Source organism: Bombina bombina, chromosome 4 (genome assembly GCF_027579735.1).
Source record: "Bombina bombina isolate aBomBom1 chromosome 4, aBomBom1.pri, whole genome shotgun sequence".
NCBI lineage: Eukaryota > Metazoa > Chordata > Amphibia > Anura > Bombinatoridae > Bombina > Bombina bombina.
This window is the reverse complement of record NC_069502.1, coordinates 1,121,087,311-1,121,106,087: the sequence shown is the minus strand read 5'-3', so window position 1 is coordinate 1,121,106,087 and position 18,777 is coordinate 1,121,087,311.

Genomic DNA, 18,777 nt, shown 5'->3' with positions numbered 1-18,777 from the left:
CTGTTACACCAGATATGAGTGGTGGCACTGGGCAAGTTTGCCTGGCACACTCGCTGGCAGGCAGGCAACTGCAATTAGATTACACAAGCAGACTGATGTTTCACAGTCAAAAAAGTTTTTTTTTTAAATTTACACTACTGTTACACCAGATATGAGTGGTGGCACTGGGCAAGTGGGCCTGGCACACACGCTGGCAGGCAGGCAGGCAACTGCAATTAGATTACACAAGCAGACTGATGTTTCACAGTCAAAAAAGTTTTTTTTTTTAAATTTGCACTAATGTTACACCAGATATGAGTGGTGGCACTGGGAAAGTTGGCACAGTACACGCTGTGAGCCTGGCACACACGCTGGCAGGCAGGCAACTGCAATTAGATTACACTAGCAGACTGGTGTTTCACAGTCCAAAAAGTTTCTTTTTTTTAAATTTACACTACTGTTACACCAGATATGAGTGGTGGCATTGGGCAAGTGGGCCTGGCACACACGCTGGCAGGCAGGCAAATGCAATTAAATTACACTAGCAGACTGATGTTTCACAGTCAAAAAAGTTTTTTTTTTTTAAATTTACACTACTGTTACACCAGATATGAGTGGTGGCACTGTGCAAGTGGGCCTGGCACACACGCAGGCAGGCAGGAAACTGCAATTAGATTACACAAGCAGACTGATATTTCACAGTCAAAAAAGTTTTTTTTTTTAATGTACACTACTGTTACACCAGATATGAGTGGTGGCACTGGGCAAGTGGGCCTGGCACACACACTGGTAGGCAGGCAACTGCAATTAGATTACACTAGCAGACTGATGTTTCACAGTCAATAAAGTTTTTTTTTTTTAAATTTACACTACTGTTACACCAGATATGAGTGGTGGCACTGGGCAAGTGGGCCTGGCACACACGCAGGCAGGCAGGAAACTGCAATTAGATTACACAAGCAGACTGATATTTCACAGTCAAAAAAGTTTTTTTTTTAAATTTACACTACTGTTACACCAGATATGAGTGGTGGCACTGGGCAAGTGGACCTGGCACACACGCTGGCAGGCAGGCAACTGCAATTAGATTACACTAGCAGACTGATGTTTCACAGTCAAAAAAGTTTTTTTTTTTAAATTTACACTACTATTACACCAGATATGAGTGGTGGCACTGGGAAAGTTGGCAAAGTATACGCTGTGAGCCTGGCACAGACGCTGGCAGGCAGGCAACTGCAATTAGATTACACTAGCAGACTGGTGTTTCACAGTCAAAAAAGTTTCTTATTTTTAAATTTACACTACTGTTACACCAGATATGAGTGGTGGCACTGGGCAAGTAGGCCTGGCACACATACTGGCAGGCAGGCAACTGCAATTAGATTACACTAGCAGACTGATGTTTCACAGTCAAAAAATGTTTTTTTAAATTTACACTACTGTTTCACCAGATATGAGTGGTGGCACTGGGCAAGTGGGCCTGGCACACACTCTGGCAGGCAGGCAACTGCAATTAGATTACACTAGCAGACTGATGTTTCACAGTCAAAATTTGTTTTATTTTTAAATTTACACTACTGCTACACCAGATATGAGTGGTGGCACTGGGCAAGTGGGCAAAGTATACGCTGTGAGCCTGGCACACACGCTGGCAGGCAGGCAACTGCATTTAGATTACACTAGCAGACTGATGTTTCACAGTCAAAAAAGTTTTTTTTTAAAATTTACACTACTGTTACACCAGATATGAGTGGTCGCACTGGGCAAGTGGGCCTGGCACACACTGGCAGGCAGGCAACTGCAATTAGATTACACAAGCAGACTGATGTTTCACAGTCAAAAACATTTTTTTTTTTAAATTTACACTACTGTTACCCCAGATATGAGTGGTGGCACTGGGCAAGTGGGCCTGGCACACATGCTGGCAGGCAACTGCAATTAGATTACACTAGCAGACTGATGTTTCACAGTCAAAAAAGTTTTTTTTTTTTTTTATTTACACTACTGTTACACCAGATATGATTGGTGGCACTGGGCAAGTGGGCCTGTCACACACGCTGGCAGGCAGGCAACTGCAATTAGATTACACTAGCAGACTGATGTTTCACAGTCAAAAAGTTTTTTTTCAAATTTACACTACTGTTACACCAGATATGAGTGGTGGCACTGGGCAAGTGGGTCTGGCACACACGCTGGCAGGCATGCAACTGCAATTAGATTACACAAGCAGACTGATGTTTCACAGTCAAAAAAGTTTTTTTTTTAAATTTACACTACTGTTACACCAGATATGAGTGGTGGCACTGGGCAAGTGGGCCTGGCACACACGCTGGCAGGCAGGCAACTGCAATTAGATTACACTAGCAGACTGATGTTTCACAGTCAAAAAAATTTTTTTTTAAATTTACACTACTGTTACACCAGATATGTGTGGTGGCACTGGGCAGGTGGGCCTGGCACACACGCTGGCAGGCAGGCAACTGCAATTAGATTACACTAGCAGACTGATGTTTCACAGTCAAAAAAGTTTTTATTTTATAATTTACACTACTGTTACACCAGATATGAGTGGTGGCACTGGGCAAGTGGCTTGGCAGGCAGGCAACTGCAATTAGATTACACAGGAAAAAAAACAGACTGATGTTCTAGCCCTAAAAAAGGCTTTTTGGGGTGCTGTCCTTACAGCAGAGATCAGATGAGTCCTTCAGGACTGTAGTGGACACTGAATATACTAGCCTAGCTATCAATTTCCCTATTGAATCAACATCAGCTACACTGTCCCTCCTCTCACTAAGAATGCAGCTTTCAAATGAATCTAAAATGGATGCTGTCCAGGAGTTGGGAGGGTCTGGGAGGGAGTGTCAGCCGCTGATTGGCTGCAATCTGTCTGCTGACTGTGAGGTAAAGGGTCAAAGTTTACTCAATGATGAAGAATAGGGGGCGGATCGAACATCGCACATGCTATGTTTGCCGGGAACTATTCGCCGGCGAACTATTCGCGACATCACTAGTGAAGACGTCTCCCGGTAAGGTGATCTTCAGGGGGTTAGTGTTAGGTTTTTTAAGAGGGGATTGGGTGGGTTTTAGAGTAGGGTTGGTTGTGTGGGTGGTGGGTTTTAATGTTGGGGGGGAATTGTAATTTTTTTTCAGTTAAAAGAGCTGATTACTTTGGGGCATTGCCCTGCAAAAGGCCCTTTTAAGGGCTATTTGTAATTTAGTGTAGGGTAGGGTTTTTTTTTTATTTTGGGGGCTTTTTTTATTTTGTTAGGGGTATTAGATTAGGTGTAATTAGTTTAAAAATCTTGTCATTTCTTTATTATTTTCTGTAATTTAGTGTTTTGTTTTTTTTGTACTTTAGATCATTTTATTTAATTGTAATTAATTGTATTTAATTTAGGTAATTAATTTAATTGTAGTGTAATGTTAGGTTTAATTGTAACTTAGGTTAGGTTTTATTTTACAGGTAAATGTGTCCTTATTTAAACTAGGTAGTTATTAAATAGTTAAGAACAATTTAATAACTATTGTACCTAGTTAAAATAAATACAAAGTTGCCTGTTAAAAAAAAAAAAAAACCCTAAGCTAGCTACAATGTAACTATTAGTTATATTGTAGCTAGCTTAGGGTTTACTTTACAGGTAAGTATTTAGTTTTAAATAGGAATTATTTAGATAATTGAAGTAATTTTATTTAGATTTATTTCAATTATATTTAAGTTAGGTGGGTTTAAGGTTAGACTTAGGTTTAGGGGTTAATAACTTTATTATAGTGGTGGTGACGTTGGGGGCAGCAGATTAGGGGTTAATAAATGTAGGTAGGTGGTGGCAATGTTAGGGCTGGCAGATTAGGGGTTAATAATATTTAAATAGTGTTTGCGATGCAGGAGTGCGGCGGTTTAGGGGTTAATATATTTATTATAGTGGCGGCGATGTCGGGTTCGGCAGATAAGGGGTTAAAATATATTTTTTAGTGTTTGCGATGTGGGAGGGCCTTGGCTTAGGGGTTAATAGGTAGTTTATGGGTGTTAGTGTACTTTTTAGCACTTTAGTTAAGAGTTTTATTCTACGGCGGTTGTAGTGTAAAACTCTTAACTACTGACTTTTAAATGCGGTACCAGGCTTGACAGGAGAGGGTCTACCGCTCACTTTTGGTCAGACTCGTAATACCGGCGCTATGCAAGTCCCATTGAAAATATAGGATACGCAATTGACGTAAGTGGATTTGCGGTATTTCCGAGTCTGGCCAAAAAAGTGAGCGTTAAACCTGTACCTGCAAGACTCGTAATACCAGCGTGCGTTAAAAAGCAGCGTTGGGACCGGCCAACGCTGCTTTTTAAGCCTAACGCAAGACTCGTAATCTAGCTGTTAGGGTTTATTTTATAGGTTAGTATTTCGTTTTAAATAGGAATTATTTAGTTAATAATAGTAATTTTTATTTAGATTTATTTTAATTATATTAAAGTTAGGGGTGTTAGGGTTAGATTTAGGATTAGGTTTAGGGGTTAATAACTTTAGTATAGTGGTGACGGTGATGTTGGGGGCGGCAGATTAGGGGTTAATAATATGTAACTAGTGTTTGCGATGTAGGAGTGCGGTGGTTTAGGGGTTAATATGTTTATTATAGTGGCAGCCTTGTCCAGAGCGGCAGATTAGGAGTTAATAATTTTATTTTATTGTTTGCGATGCGGGAGGGCCTCAGTTTAGGGGTTAATAGGTAGTTTATGGGTGTTAGTGTACTATGTAGCACTTTAGTTATGAGTTTTATGTTACAGCTTTATAACGTAAAACCCATAACTACTGACTTTCAGTTTACGGTACGGATCTTGTAGTTATAGGCTGTACCGCTCACTTTTTGGCCGGACAGGCAAACTTGTAATACCGGCGCTATGGAAGTCTCATTGAAAAAGGACTTTTTGAAAGGTGCGGTAGTTACGTTGCGTTACGGCCAAAAATAGTGTGCGGTACACCTATTCTGACATGACTCGTAATAGCAGCAGTCATGAAAAAGCAGTGTTATGAGCCATAACGCAAAACTCGGAATCTAGCCGAATGTTTTTTAGTAATGAGTAAGTATATGCAAACAAAATGCTCTTAAAGGCTTAGCTGTGTTGAAGATAAAAAAAAAACATGTTATTAATTGCAATCACCTGGTTCACATTTGTTTACCAGCACCACAGATCTATAAAAAAAGCCAACACTTAGCCTAAACACAGACCGCATTTTGTAAAATGCAGGGTGAAAGCATGCTGAGGCCAGGGGCGGAACTACCTTGACCTGCCACTGCCTGCACTGATATCATGTGAATGTGATGTGATGCTTCGCTAGTGTCTCTATCTCTGACTACAGGGCTTAGTGTTTCTGTTTTACCCATTGGTGTTTATGTGTGTGTGTGTGTGTATGTGACTGTGTGTGTCTGTGTGTTATCTCTGTAAGTTTGTGGAAACGGTAAATTACAGACCTTGTTACTACAGCATGGGGGGGTAAACAGTGTCACTATGCAGTACCACTATATACAGTACAGGGTGGGGGGGGCTGGACCATGTCACAGACTACTGTGGTCACTTCATAAAGTACTGGGGAAGGTAGAGTCAGGCCAGCCATCTCACCGGCAGATTACAGACTGTGTCATCACTAACTTACTATATACAGTACTGGTGGATTAAACAGTGTCACTATGCAGTACCACTATATACAGTACGGGGGGGCTGGACCATGTCACAGACTACTGTGGTCACTTTATAAAGTACTGGGGCAGGTAGGGTCAGGCCAGCAATCTCACCTGCAGATTACAGACTGTGTCACTGACTCACTATATACAGTACTGGTGGGTTAGACAGTGTCACTATACAGTACCACTGTATACAGGGAGTGCAGAATTATTAGGCAAATTAGTATTTTGACCACATGATCCTCTTTATGCATGTTGTCTTACTCCAAGCTGTATAGGCTTGAAAGCCTACTACCAATTAAGCATATTAGGTGATGTGCATCTCTGTAATGAGAAGGGGTGTGGTCTAATGACATCAACACCCTATATCAGGTGTGCATAATTATTAGGCAACTTCCTTTCCTTTGGCAAAATGGGTCAAAAGAAGGACTTGACAGGCTCAGAAAAGTCAAAAATTGTGAGATATCTTGCAGAGGGATGCAGCACTCTTAAAATTGCAAAGCTTCTGAAGCGTGATCATCGAACAATCAAGCGTTTCATTCAAAATATTCAACAGGGTCGCAAGAAGCGTGTGGAAAAACCAAGGCGCAAAATAACTGCCCATGAACTGAGAAAAGTCAAGCGTGCAGCTGCCAAGATGCCACTTGCCACCAGTTTGGCCATATTTCAGAGCTGCAACATCACTGGAGTACTCAAAAGCACAAGGTGTGCAATACTCAGAGACATGGCCAAGGTAAGAAAGGCTGAAAGACGACCACCACTGAACAAGACACACAAGCTGAAACGTCAAGACTGGGCCAAGAAATATCTCAAGACTGATTTGTCTAAGGTTTTATGGACTGATGAAATGAGAGTGAGTCTTGATGGGCCAGATGGATGGGCCCGTGGCTGGATTGGTAAAGGGCAGAGAGCTCCAGTCCGACTCAGACGCCAGCAAGGTGGAGGTGGAGTACTGGTTTGGGCTGGTATCATCAAAGATGAGCTTGTGGGGCCTTTTCGGGTTAAGGATGGAGTCAAGCTCAACTCCCAGTCCTACTGCCAGTTTCTGGAAGACACCTTCTTCAAGCAGTGGTACAGGAAGAAGTCTGCATCCTTCAAGAAAAACATGATTTTCATGCAGGACAATGCTCCATCACACGCGTCCAAGTACTCCACAGCGTGGCTGGCAAGAAAGGGTATAAAAGAAGAAAATCTAATGACATGGCCTCCTTGTTCACCTGATCTGAACCCCATTGAGAACCTGTGGTCCATCATCAAATGTGAGATTTATAAGGAGGGAAAACAGTACACCTCTCTGAACAGTGTCTGGGAGGCTGTGGTTGCTGCTGCACGCAATGTTGATGGTGAACAGATCAAAACACTGACAGAATCCATGGATGGCAGGCTTTTGAGTGTCCTTGCAAAGAAAGGTGGCTATATTGGTCACTGATTTGTTTTTGTTTTGTTTTTGAATGTCAGAAATGTATATTTGTGAATGTTGAGATGTTATATTGGTTTCACTGGTAAAAATAAATAATTGAAATGGGTATATATTTGTTTTTTGTTAAGTTGCCTAATAATTATGTACAGTAATAGTCACCTGCACACACAGATATCCCCCTAAAATAGCTATAACTAAAAACAAACTAAAAACTACTTCCAAAACTATTCAGCTTTGATATTAATGAGTTTTTTGGGTTCATTGAGAACATGGTTGTTTTTCAATAATAAAATTAATCCTCAAAAATACAACTTGCCTAATAATTCTGCACTCCCTGTACAGTACGGGGGGTCTGGACCATGTCAAAGACTACTATAGTCACTGTATAAAGTACTGGGGTAGGGTCAGGCCAGCCATCTCACTGGCAGATTACAGACTGTGTCACTGACTCACTACATACAGTACTGGTGGGTTAAACAGTGTCACTATATACAGTAATAGGGGGTCAGACCATCTCACAGACTTTGGGCACAGGGTACCTCCTTTTGCAGACATGTAATCTGATTCACATTTTTTTCTGTGTTTTATGTTAAAAAAAAAAGATATGTATCAAATTCACCTTTTTTGGAGGTGGGGGGGTTCTTCTTAGATTGTTGCACCTGGGCCCTGTGGTTTCTAGTTACGCTTCTGAAGCTACCCTTATCACATTTTAATGTATCTACATTTTCCTTCTTAGATTTTTTTTGCCATTTATTTTATATACTTAAAAAAAACTTTTTTTGTTTGTCTTAGAATCTTTTGTAATCACTTTGCAATGAGTACGTACTATTTTCTTCGACTAATTTAAATGCCCTACATTTTTTCCTAATTTCTCTGAACACATTTGTACAGGGAGTGCAGAATTATTAGGCAAATGAGTATTTTGACCACATCATCCTCTTTATGCATGTTGTCTTACTCCAAGCTGTATAGGCTCGAAAGCCTACTACCAATTAAGCATATTAGGTGATGTGCATCTCTGTAATGAGAAGGGGTGTGGTCTAATGACATCAACACCCTATATCAGGTGTGCATAATTATTAGGCAACTTCCTTTCCTTTGGCAAAATGGGTCAAAAGAAGGACTTGACAGGCTCAGAAAAGTAAAAAAATAGTGAGATATCTTGCAGAGGGATGCAGCACCCTTAAAATTGCAAAGCTTCTGAAGCGTGATCATCGAACAATCAAGCGTTTCATTCAAAATAGTCAACAGGGTCGCAAGAAGCGTGTGGAAAAACCAAGGCGCAAAATAACTGCCCATGAACTGAGAAAAGTCAAGCGTGCAGCTGCCAAGATGCCACTTGCCACCAGTTTGGCCATATTTCAGAGCTGCAACATCACTGGAGTGCCCAAAAGCACAAGGTGTGCAATACTCAGAGACATGGCCAAGGTAAGAAAGGCTGAAATACGACCACCACTGAACAAGACACACAAGCTGAAACGTCAAGACTGGGCCAAGAAATATCTCAAGACTGATTTTTCTAAGGTTTTATGGACTGATGAAATGAGAGTGAGTCTTTATGGGCCAGATGGAATGGCCCGTGGCTGGATTGGTAAAGGGCAGAGAGCTCCAGTCCGACTCAGACACCAGCAAGGTGGAGGTGGAGTACTGGTTTGGGCTGGTATCATCAAAGATGAGCTTGTGGGACCTTTTCGGGTTGAGGATGGAGTCAAGCTCAACTCCCAGTCCTACTGCCAGTTTCTGGAAGACACCTTCTTCAAGCAGTGGTACAGGAAGAAGTCTGCATCCTTCAAGAAAAACATGATTTTCATGCAGGACAATGCTCCATCACACGCGTCCAAGTACTCCACAGCGTGGCTGGCAAGAAAGGGTATAAAAGAAGAAAATCTAATGACATGGCCTCCTTGTTCACCTGATCTGAACCCCATTGAGAACCTGTGGTCCATCATCAAATTTGAGATTTACAAGGAGGGAAAACAGTACACCTCTCTGAACAGTGTCTGGGAGGCTGTGGTTGCTGCTGCACGCAATGTTGATGGTGAACAGATCAAACACTGACAGAATCCATGGATGGCAGGCTTTTGAGTGTCCTTGCAAAGAAAGGTGGCTATATTGGTCACTGATTTGTTTTTGTTTTGTTTTTGAATGTCAGAAATGTATATTTGTGAATGTTGAGATGTTATATTGGTTTCACTGGTAAAAATAAATAATTGAAATGGGTATATATTTGTTTTTTGTTAAGTTGCCTAATAATTATGCACAGTAATAGTCACCTGCACACACAGATATCCCCCTAAAATAGCTATAACTAAAAACAAACTAAAAACTACTTCCAAAACTATTCAGCTTTGATATTAATGTTTTTTGGGTTCATTGACAACATGGTTGTTGTTCAATAATAAAATTAATCCTCAAAAATACAACTTGCCTAATAATTCTGCACTCCCTGTATTTACACACATTAGCTTGGATTTATTTAGTTTACTATTTTAACCATGTAGTATGTGTTGATGTGTTTATTTATTTAACAAAGTTTTAAATGTTCTCAATTTATCCTTTGTGGGTTGTTGTTTTTTTTTTTTAGAATAATCTTTCCCAATTTATGTTTTAAAGATTTCCTTAAATTGTTTAATTTTGCTTTTTTAAAATTTAAAGTATCAGTTGAAGCCTTGTAACACTGCTTACGTAAAGATATTTCAAATGTGAACATGCTATGATCACTGTTACCTTAATGTTTTTTCCACTTTATGTTTGATGTTACGTATGTATTATTTGATAACATTAATTAAGCTTTATGTATACTTAACTCCTCTATTAAAGGGACAGTATACTGTAAAATTGTTTTTTCCTTAATGTTTTTCCAGTGATTTGTTATACCAGCTGTAGAGTATAGAATGTATGAGAAATTACATTTTCAGGTTTATTTGTGCATATGAAATTGCTGGTTTTGTTCATTTAACCCCTTAATGACCGGACGATTTTTCAATTTTCTTACCCTTAATGACAATGGCTATTTTTACATTTCTGCAGTGTTTGTGTTTAGCTGTAATTTTCCTCTTACTCATTTACTGTACCCACACATATTATATACCGTTTTTCTCGCCATTAAATGGACTTTCTAAAGATACCATTATTTTCATCATATCTTATAATTTACTATAAAAAAATATAAAATATGAGGAAAAAATTGAAAAAAAACACACTTTTTCTAACTTTTACCCCCAAAATCTGTTACACATCTACAACCACCAAAATACACCCATTCTAAATAGTTTCTAAATTTTGTCCCAAGTTTAGAAATACCCAATGTTTACATGTTCTTTGCTTTTTTTGCAAGTTATAGGGCCATAAATACAAGTAGCACTTTGCTATTTCCAAACCACTTTTTTTCAAAATTAGTGCTAGTTACATTGGAACACTAATATCTTTCAGGAATCCCTGAATATCCCTTGACATGTATATATTTATATTTAGAAGACATCCCAAAGCATTGATCTAGACCCATTTTGGTATATTTCATGCCAGCATTTCACCGCCAAATGCGATCAAATAAAAAAAATTGTTCACTTTTTCACAATTTTTTTCACTAACTTTAGGTTTCTCGCTGAATTTATTTACAAACAACTTGTGCAATTATGGCATAAATGGTTGTAAATACTTCTATGGGATCCCCTTTGTTCAGAAATAGCAGACCTATATGGATTTGGCGTTGCTTTTTGGTAATTAGAAGGTCGCTAAATGCCGCTGCACACCACACGTGTATTATGCCCAGCCGTGAAGGGGTTAATTAGGGAACTTGTAGGGAGCTTTTAGGTTTAATTTTAGCTTTAGTGTAGTGTAGTAGACAACCCAAATTATTGATATAGGCCCATTTTGGTATATTTAATGCCACCATTTCACCGCCAAATACGATCAAATAAAAAAAAAAAACTTACATTTTTCACAATTTTAGGTTTCTCACTGAAATTATTTACAAACAGCTTGTGCAATTATGGCACAAATGGTTGTAAATGCTTCTCTGGGATCCCCTTTGTTCAGAAATAGCAGACATATATGGCTTTGATGTTGCTTTTTGGTAATAATAAGGCCGTTAAATACTGCTGCGCACCACACTTGTAATATGCCCAGCAGTTAAGGGGTTAATTAGGTAGCTTGTGGGGTTAATTTTTAGCTTTAGTGTAGAGATCAGCCTCCCACCTGACACATCCCACCCCCTGATCCCCCCCCGACCCCCCTCAAACAGCTCTCTTCCCTCCCCACCTCACAATTGTCACCGCCATCTTAAGTACTGGCAGAAAGTCTGCCAGTACTGAAATAAAAATATTTTTTTAAATTTTTTTTTATTTTTTTGCATAAAGTCTGCAGTGATAGATCCCCCCTTACCCCACAACCTCCCTGATCCCCCCATACATCTTTCTAACCCTCCCCCTCTGTCTATTTGCCTCCATCTTGGGTACTGGCAGCTGTCTGCCAGTACCCAATTTGCCCCCCAAAATAGTTTTTTTTTTACTTTTTAAATATAAAATATTTTTCTGTAGTGTAGCTGGCCCCCCTAAATAATCTTCAACCCTCCCCCTCCCAGATCCCTTATTAAACAACCGAGATGCCACTGCATCTAGATCGATCGGTTGTTTTTTTCAATGGGCGCCCCCCTCCCCCCCGCGCAGCAACCGCCGGACCGGCAGCATATTATGAGAAGGAGAGATCGGTTAAATAGTAAGATCTAGATGTAAGGCTAAGTTAATGCAGCTCCCATCCGCCAACACTTTTGAATAAATACATAGCCAATGCAGATGGGGCCACAGAGTGGCCCTTTCTGCATCCGTATGTAAAATGGGGGATTGTAGTGATGCCTCAATATTGAGGCATCACTACAATCCCTTGTAAGCAGCTGGAAGCGATCATGATCGCTTCCAGCACTTAAGACAACAGAGGACGTACCAGGTACGTCAACTGTCATTAAGGGAAGTTTTTTCAATGACGTACCTGGTACGTCCTCTGTCATTAAGGGGTTAAATCAAATGGGTTGAGCTGCAGGTAAAAGGAAATCTCATTATGCTATCACTTTGTATACACACACTTGCTTCCTTATTTTATATCTGTTTGTAAACCAAAGCCCAAAACTTAGAGAGAACAATGGAAAATTATAATTGTATTAGTTATCTCTACTTCACCCCACTGGGAGTGTAATTTATTCTGCTGGCTGTGTTTTTATTGCCTGTCAATAACCTGGATTTAAGCATTTACCTAATATTATATATTTTTTATTTTATCCCCACTTTTTATTTCATCCCTCAGGGTCTCTACATTATTACCTGTATCATCATAAATATCTTCCCTTATTGTAGGTTTAAGTTCAGGTTTAATATGCATGCAAATGTTTTCCTCCCATTTTCTTACCCCTATCTCTCCTAAATAAAGTATAGCCCTCTAAATTAACTGGCCAGTCATGTGACTCATCCAACCAGGTTTGAGATATGCTAATAATATTTCTCTTCTTTTGCATTTTACCAGTCACGCTTCTTACATTAGCTGTCATACATTTCATTTATACTGCCTCCTCTGCAAAACAACTTCTGCAACTTACTTCCTCTTTCGCCCTGTCACAATGGACTGACTCTCCCACTCACAATGATGGTCACTCCCTCAATCTAAATTTTCAGCTATCGATGCACTATGTCAAATTTCACAAACTCCCCCTTTCCTCTTTCTGCCCATCATTTCCTCACTTGCAACATCACATCCCTCCCTACAACTCCCCCTCCCTCTACCCCTCACACCACAGAAGCACTAAGTCATTAGATCAGCAACAGCTCACTCGCTCTCTCAAACCTCTCCTCTCTTCCATCCCCTCCTTTTTCTGCCCTGACCAATCTATCTGCCTCTATAACTCCCCCCTTAAATCGGTCATTGACAATCTGGCACCACCTACGATAGCTCAGAAACCACGCATTCTTTCTCAGCCCTGGCATACTCCTCTGACATGGTACCTACGCAGATGTTCCCATACTGCTGAGCGACACTGGAGAAAATCTCAGAAGCTCAGCTGACTTTCTTCACTACAAGTTCATCTTGAACTCCTACTATTCTGCCCTTAATTTTAATAAGCAACAATACTTCTCTTCTCATCTCTACTCTTTCCTCTAAGCCAAAACATCTGTTTTTCACATTCAATACTCTTCTCTGCCCACCCCCACCTTCTAATAGAACTTCTCTCTCAGCTCAAGATTTTGCCAGCCACTTCAATAACAAAATTGATTCCATCAGATATGAAATCAGCTCTCAACATACTACCAATCTCCCATCCCTTCAAAAGCTCACAATTATCCAAAACCCAAATAGCCATAAATTTAGCTCTTTTGCCCATTACCAAGGAAGAAGTTTCTGCCCTTATACTGTCCTCCCACTTCCCTACCTGTCCCCTCGACCCCATCCCCTCACAGCTATTCCCCTTCCTATCTTGTACACTTACCCCCTATACTCACATACGTCTTCAATCTCTCCCTGAGCTCTGGTATATTTCCTATATCTCTAAAACATGCACTGGTCACACCTATCCTCAAAAAACCTTCTCTCGGTCCAACCTCCCCATCCAACTACAGTCCTATCTCCCTACTCCCTCTTGCCTCAAAGCTCCTTGAAAAGCTAGTATATGCATATCCCATTTCCTTACACTAAACTCTCTTCTTGACCCACTGCAATCTGGATTTTGTCCCCATCACTCCACATAGACAGCAATTGTAAAGGTTACCAATGACCTACTTACAGCAAAATCCAAAAGACACTTCTCTCTGCTTATCCTCCTTGATCTGTCTGCAGCCTTTGATACTGTTAACCACCCTCTTTTGCTCCAAACCCTCTAATCCTTTGGCATCTGTGACACAGCTCTCTCATTGTTCTCTTCTTATCTACCTAACCGTACTTTTAGTGTAGCCTTCTCTGGAGCATCTTCTGCCCCGTTACCACTATCTGTTGGGGTATCTCAAGGCACTGTCCTTGGTCCCCTTCTCTTTTCAATCTACGCATCATCATTAGGTTCCTTAATAAAGTCCCATGGCTTTTAATACCATTTGTATGCCAATAACACCCATATCTATCTCTCTGCACCAGACCTACCTCCTTCCTTACTAAGCCGTGTCACTAACTGTCTTTCTCATATCTCATCTTGAATGTCTTCTCACTACCTCACTACCTAAATCTCTCCAAAATTGAACTCCTCATTTTTCCCCCTTCCTCCAAAATCTCCCCCCCCCCACCAATTTTCTATAACTGTTGATAATTCCATCATTACCCCTACCCCGCATGCCCGATGTCTTGGGATCACACTTGACTCAGACCTTTCTTTTACTCCTTACATTCAGTCCTTGGCTAAAGCCTGCCGCTTCCACTTTTAAAACATCTCTAAAATTAGACATTTCCTTACACAAGACACAACTAAGATTTTAATTCACTCTCTCTTCCTTTCCCGCCTTGACTATTGCAACTACGTCCTCTCTTGTCTCCCTAGCTGCCGCCTAGCTCCTTTACAATCCATAATGAATGCCTCTGCCAGGATCATCTTCCTTACACATCGTTCTTCATCTGCCACATCTCTCTGTCAATCCCTTTACTGGCTTATTCTTGCCTCCAGAATTAAACACAAAATCCTCACTCTGACATACAAAGCCCTCAACTGCACTACTCCCCCCTACATTTCAGACCTTGTCTCCAGAAACTCTCCCTCCCATCCCCTGCACTCTGCTCACAATCCCCTACTCTCCTCCTCTCTTGTTACTTCCTCACATTCCCGTTTGCAGGACTTCTCCAGACTGGCTCCAATCTTGTGGAACTCTCTGCCTCACTCCACAAGACTCTTCCCTAGTTTTAACAGCTTCAAGCACTCCTTAAAAACTCTACTATTCAGTGATGCATACAACCTACACTAACCTTTCCTAACTCCATTGCTTTCCCCTTTAACCCCTTAGAATGTAAGCCTATGAGCCCAGCTGTTTGTAGATTGCCTTCATAAGATCTGACTACAACAGTGCAAGACTCAGCAGGGCCCTCTAACTATTTAATCCTGTAAATGTTATCTTGTATAACACCTATGCTTATAGCGCTGCGGAATCTGTTGTCGCTCTACAAATACCTGATAATAATAATAATTTTATTGTGCTTCCTGTTGCTACTTGGTGCTCTTCCCTCCATATTTTGTAAAGCTTTATTCCCTAAGTGCACCCTTCGATGATCCAAGCGTTAAAGAATGATATTGATATTACAAAGAAATATCTTAGAGGGACCACAGGCGGAACTACAGGGGGTGCAGAGGTTGCAACTGCAGCTGGGCCCTGTGGTTTCTAGTTACGCCTCTGAAAGGGACATGAGCATACAATTAAATATCTTTAAGAGACATGAGCATATGATTAAACAGAGCATACAATAAAAAAAGTTTACAATATACTTCTATTATCAATATTGCTTCATTCTTACAGTATTATTTGCAGATGAGCATCTACTGCTCTTGCACAAATATAACATTGTCAAAAGTATTCTTGCAAAACTGCTGCCATAAAATGCTCCAGACATGAGCACGCTCCTAAGCCTACCCACCTTGTTTTCAACAAAAATTACCAGGATAACAAAGTAACTTTGATAATAGAAATAAATTGAGACCTTTTTTTTTTTAAATTGTGTGGTCTCTATGAATTATGACAGAATATTTTGGGGGGTCATGTCCCTTTAACTGATTATGGGGTTAACAGTGTGTTTTTATAGATTTTCTTTTTGGAAAGGTTATTGGTGCGCAAATCTTACCCCTGCATAAACACTACCCTGTTCCCAAAAAAGTACAGTGTAAGAAGATATTAGTAGTAGAAAAATTGTGTGAATGCGCATAAACAGCACGGGGATAAAGGTGATTTGTTTATTTGAGCAAAAAATAGATTAGTTTAGTATGTTTCTTCTAAATTGGATATATTAATTTTAACTATAGTGATCAATGTTGACTAAGCTTATTTGGTGTAAATGCTATATAGCTTAATTTATACGATGCTATAGAATAAAAATCAAAAAATAAGAAACAAAAAATAAGAATTCAGATTGGCATTGCTGTTAGTGAAAACTTGTATGGATAATTGGACCTAAAAAGTCCTACGTACTACTTGATCCAAGTTTCAGCTGAATCTTAACTAGTGATACGTTTGTAACAAAAAAGTATCCTGCACTATGTATTTATAGGCTGGATTGCATGCGGTATAACTGTATAGATTTGCACTATATTGCACTTCCTAAATGGAAATGTATACCATAAAATAATACAAAGTGAAAAATAAACACCAATCTTCGGTAAATATATTAATACAATTTATTGCACATATAAATCGATAAAAATTATTGAATGATTTTGAATAAGAATCCCTCTTGAACCTATATAGGTTCAAGAGGGATTCTTATTCAAAATCATTCAATAATTTTTATCGATTTTTTAACCATACGTTTTTTACTCAGTGACCGGTCACCACAGGGTTTTATGTATATGTTTTCAAAGTATATGTGCAATAAATTGTATTAATATATTTACCGAAGATTGGTGTTTATTTTTCACTTTGTATTATTTTATGGTATACATTTCCATTTAGGAAGTGCAATATAGTGCAAATCTATACAGTTATACCGCATGCAATCCAGCCTATAAATACATAGTGCAGGATACTTTTTTGTTACAAACGTATCACTAGTTAAGATTCAGCTGAAACTTGGATCAAGTAGTACGTAGGACTTTTTAGGTCCAATTATCCATACAAGTTTTCACTAACAGCAATGCCAATCTGAATTCTTATTTTTTGTTTCTTATTTTTTGATTTTTATTCTATAGCATCGTATAAATTAAGCTATATAGCATTTACACCAAATAAGCTTAGTCAACATTGATCACTATAGTTAAAATTAATATATCCAATTTAGAAGAAACATACTAAACTAATCTATTTTTTGCTCAAATAAACAAATCACCTTTATCCCCGTGCTGTTTATGCGCATTCACACAATTTTTCTACTATTTATAGATTTTCTGTCTCATAGTCCATGTATATTTTGACGGCATAAAATAAATTAAAACATATATCTTGTTTAGGTTATGTATGTGCATATGTACTGTGCACTGTAGTCTGTACAGTAAAAATACAGTTAGATCAGAAAATTTGCAATTGTGTGCTCTTATTTTATGCAAAACAGAGATTTATAAAACTTTTGACTTTGAACTGAAGCCTTTTTAATGTAGATTCTAGCTTTGTCCATACATGTATTATATACTCCTAAATCATCTAAAAAGAGAATATAACTATTTCTGATGTTTGTAATTTGAAGGGAGCTAAGGGAAACGGAAAGCTACCCATATGCACTAAGTGGATTCTTAAGGTGGCAAATTAGTTAAATCAGCCAGATGCAATATCAGGAATGCTGGCAGCAAAAAAGTCAGAATGGATTGGAGAAGAAGATCCTTTAGGAATTCCCTGAAAGCACAGATCAGACAGACAGTACAAGGTCTAGGACCCTTGTGGCTGAGGGAAATGTGAAGCTTTGATGGGGTCTGCAGTACATTGTATAAGCCTAGAGTCTAAATGCAAACAGACAGGGCCACCCAGAGATGAAACAAGATGACTTTAGCAACATAAAGTTTACATCTGATCTCTCGGAAGATGACTGATGGTGACCGTATGGTTTTGTATTAATATAAATACAGCTTTGTGTACAAAGGATAAAAAAGATTTCCTAGTTAAAAGGACATTGAACTGCTGGGTACAACTACAGTAATATCATGGTTACTGCTCAGCATGTTATTGTTTTCCCTCCTGTGCCTGCATCTTTCTTTAAAGGGATATTAACCCCTTAAGAAACAGGAATTTTGGAGAAAAAATTGCACAAAATAGCAAAGATTTTTTAAAAATGTTTGATATCACTCCATTTAAACAGAAATAGAACTTTGTTGTTTTCATTTTTTTATTTACCTATCAAAACTTTTTTTAGTAGGTGTTGATCTAGGCCCATTTTGGTATATTTCATGCCAATGATTCGCCCGCCAAATGCGATCATATAAAAAAAATCGTACATTTTTTCACAAACTTTGGGATTCTCACTGAAATTATTTACATACTGTGGCCTGGATTACAAGTTGTGCAGTATGGCTATAACGCTTGCAAAATGGTCTTTGCATGTGGAATGGTCACCGATTTGGTATTACAAGTCACACTATATGGCTTTACAGCGTTTGTTATGTACACTTACTACACTACACTACTACACTAAACTACACTATTAACCCTTAATCCACCCCCCCCACATCGCAACTATTAAAATAAAGTATTAACTCCTAAACTGCCGTCCCCACACATCACAACTACAAAATAAGCCTATTAACCCCTAAACCACCATCCCCCACATCACAACTACTAAATAAACCTATTAACCCCTAAACCGCTGTCCCCCCACATCGCAACTACTAAATAAACCTATTAACCCCTAAACCGCTGTCCCTCCACATCACTTTCTTATGCCAAAATATTCCGCAGTGCTGTCCATGGGTACAATTCATTTAGATAAAACAATGTTATAAAACTTGTAAGAGAAAAGACAAAATTTTACAAACACATACAGGAGGAATTTAGGACCCTATTCAATATAGAAGGGTAGGAGTTTGAGAAGCAGGAGGTGAGGAGTGCAAGATTGAGAAAGAT